The 3539-nt window shown below is 40.4% G+C and overlaps 1 protein-coding gene across 1 annotated transcript in view; it reads right to left on the bottom strand.

Annotated features, from left to right (window-relative positions):
• ankfn1 (ankyrin repeat and fibronectin type III domain containing 1) overlaps nucleotides 1-1521 on the bottom strand; it is an 87015-nt gene extending 85494 nt beyond the window's left edge. Inside the window, exon 1 of the mRNA XM_046068304.1 lies at nucleotides 1503-1521. The gene's annotated coding sequence lies outside the window, so the exon portion shown is untranslated. The remainder of the gene's footprint in view (nucleotides 1-1502) is intronic.
• Between the last annotated feature and the right edge of the window lie 2018 nt (nucleotides 1522-3539).

Genomic DNA, 3539 nt, shown 5'->3' with positions numbered 1-3539 from the left:
AAACAACCAAAAGCTCACTCATTGCTAGCTCCCTTGACAACATGCAAAAAGACGTTACAGCCAAGTGTGACAGCTCGTTTCGTTCATCGGGACCGGGCTATATGTTGACTGACAGTCAGATCTGCAGGGACGGATAGGAATTAAAGCAGTTTAGGTTTCCCCTCAACATCAGCTTTCTGTAGACAACTCAGAGACTGCAGCCGGTCTGAGATGCACACTGAAACGTAACTTCCAGACCGGGCGGTGTTGGGTCAAGTAGGAAGACATTTTCAGCAGCTTGGTTGGCTGCGTTCGGAGGCGATGTCGTCAAGACTATTCCTCTCTTTGCTTCATAAAGTCTGAAACAAATCCTAAGAACTTTAAGAGGCAGTCTGCGATGAAACCAGAGTCAGTGCTGCTGACTGCTGGTTCCACAGGGCTCACAGCAACGTGGGGAAATGTTCAAACAGGTGTAGTTTAGCTGTCAACCTGGGTCTCTTCAGTTCATTTGATCCAGAACAAGGAAAGAAAATATCAGTCCAGCCTGGAAGTCAACCTCGTCCATCATAAATAGTAAAAACAGGACAAATAAGGGATGATCTTTTCTTGAGATCACCTTCTAGGACTTTTCCATTGATGATCTAGCTGATATGACAGATAGGGGTCACGCCTACACTAATATCTATCTATCTATCTATATATATAAAATTTGCACTGTCTTCATATTCCTGTTATAGACACATTTCAGTGTCACTTTAGATGTTTTAAACTTTCACCTCTTTTTACTGTTGCTCATATTCTGTTTTCTCACCTGGTTCAGTTTCTTTTCACACAGAAACAAGAGTTAAAAAGAACCACAATGCATCTTTAAAATCCACTGCAACTCACTGGCGAGTGAGAAAGTAAACAAAGGAAGACGGTCCAGAAGAAGCTAGTCAAGGTCAGACTTGAGGTCATGCTCCATCTAACTGCTGATTTCACTCATCCACATCCCAGCGCCTGACTGAAGTTAGATCACGTTCTCACCACAAACAAGCCACTACCAGAATGTGTTTGTGACCGGACCCAGATCACTTCCTCTAATGGGAAAGAGCCTCGGTGTGGTTGTTTTTGTTTTGAACCAAACCAATGGTACCAAAGGGGAAAATGAAGATGAGTCTGATTCAACCGAACAGCTTTAGTTTCTTTCTTCAGCTAAAAATACTCCTTCTATTGGATTTTACTGAGCGAAAATGAAAAACAATAAGAACACTGACATAATCTGGTTCCTCGGATCAGTCCCTCAAAGAAATACAGGAGAGGTCGCGCCTCCTGTTTTATTAAATCACGACTTATTGCTCACAGCTCCGGGAAATATTCCAGTTGAGCATTTCGGTGACAAAGAGCAGAACACACAGAATGAGTAAAAATGCAGCGTAAAAGGAAAATGTCAGCGCTTCTAAAAGCATGAAAGCTCCAGAGAGTGCAGTGATTCAGTGTCGGAGGAATCCAGCTGCTTCCGGCGAGGATAAAAGGACACTTACTTCTTCCTGGTGTCGTATCGGCCCGTGGTTCCCAGGCTCTGGGGGGAGGACAGAGGAGAAAATCATCACTTTCTATGCAGGATCATGCAGAGCAATAAGATGCCACCTCTATACCTCTCCACACTAATGTCTCTGAGGAAAACTCATTACTGTCACTCTAAAAATACATTTCTGTCCACAGACACACTTTTTATAGAGGAAGCTATAATGTTCAATCTGTTCAATCAAACATCACAGATTCAGGAGCAGCGTTCATCCGTTCACTAATTCACACTGCGAATCACACATAATGACGCAGTTACATCAATTTATCTTTTTACAATTTATCTGAGGTATTTCTCTTACAGGGGAAAGAGGCATTTAGAAATAAATGAGTTCATTTATTTCCTTATAACAATATTTATATATACACACTGTACATAACCTATTACGTTACCCGTTCAATATTTATTCACATTATATTCTTGTTTACAATTTACAGAAACAGCTTGACTTGTATGTTCACTGTGTGTTGTTCTTAATAGTTGCTTCTTTTGATTATATACAGTATAACCATTAATATATATATTATATTTCATATATTTATTTATTTACACACACTCACACACACAGTACTGTGCAAGATTTATGAGCCGGTGTGAAACGTTTTATGGAGTAACTTGATTACTAAAAAGCAAATTAATCCATATAACTATATACGTCAGCATCTGAGCAGAAAGACCTGGTCTACGCATCGAGTCCACGGAGCGGGCCTCAAACAAGCTAACGTTAACATTTAACGTAAATGATTGCTAATCGAGATGAAGGCAAAGGTAAGAGGCTCAGTTCCCAGCTGGAAACGTAGAAACATGCGTTTGTTGTTGTTGTTGTTGTTGTTGTCCGACTGGTTAGTTTTTACAGTGATCTGAGTTACACAGCTGATACCGGGGGCGCCGAGCTAAAGGATTTAAATATAATAATAATAATATGCAGAATACTCCATTACTAACAATATCGTTAGCTGCAGCTTCAATATTATATTTATTGAGTAACTAAATGCAAAGTGAGTGAGCAGAAAGAAAGTCTAAATCAAATGACCTCCCTTCGCCTTCAGCATCAACACTTGCACAAAGCCAGGGATTTCGTAGGCATATTGTCACCAAACGGCTGCTAACGATCGCACATTCAACACGCAGGTTGAAAACAATCACTAAGTGAAACTGAAGCAGCTGTGCAGGAGGAATACAACTGGGTGATTGTTTAGTACTGTGTGCATTCAACAGTTTAACAACATGTTTATTTCCACCTTCCTGAGTATTGTTCTTGGAAATGTGCGTACACTGAGAGCAGCTTGTTTGTGCACACATAAAGTTGAATGATTTATTTTAAAATGGCCATTTTCAACTGTCTTGAATTCATCGCGACATTTGTTTTCCAGGTTCTTTTAATTCATCCCGTTACGACAGCGTTGTTTCCAATCAATCTAACCTTTATGCTGCGTTCACGTCATCGTCATATTATTATAAATAATTATTATTCTGTAAGTGATGGTGGAGACGGAAAGAATTCCTGTGGTTGCGACACGCCACCGTTAACGTCATCGGACAACTCAAGACAGAGATAGTTTGATGAAGTACACTGAGCTAACGCTGACTAGCTGGTTGAAGAACGTCACAAAGCTGGAGTTATTTCAGACGTGCTGCGCTCCTGCAGGTAAAGACCAGGTGACCGACGGCCGGACGGACACAAGACGAACAGCTGTGTAAGAAATGATCTGGTTCCTTGATAAAAAGTCAAATGTACAAGAAGTCTGTGGACACAGAAACTGAAGTAGAGAAGTCAACTACCAGCCCCAAGAAGCATTAGTAGTAAAAAAAAACAACCAATCACAAAGCTTTTCTGTTTTTGAGGCTTTAGATTACTTTCCATTACAGAAACTTGACAAACTTTCTGCAGTTTAAATCCCTTTGGTCTGACTGGCTTCTTCTCATAGCAACAGCAGCCAAGGCTAATTGTTATTGTAGATTTTACCACAATCTACTAAAGAATGAAAAGAAT

This window comes from Micropterus dolomieu, linkage group LG14 (assembly GCF_021292245.1).
Source record: "Micropterus dolomieu isolate WLL.071019.BEF.003 ecotype Adirondacks linkage group LG14, ASM2129224v1, whole genome shotgun sequence".
Lineage (NCBI taxonomy): Eukaryota > Metazoa > Chordata > Actinopteri > Centrarchiformes > Centrarchidae > Micropterus > Micropterus dolomieu.
Note: the sequence above shows the minus strand (reverse complement) of the source record. Positions and strands in the feature narration are given on the sequence as shown.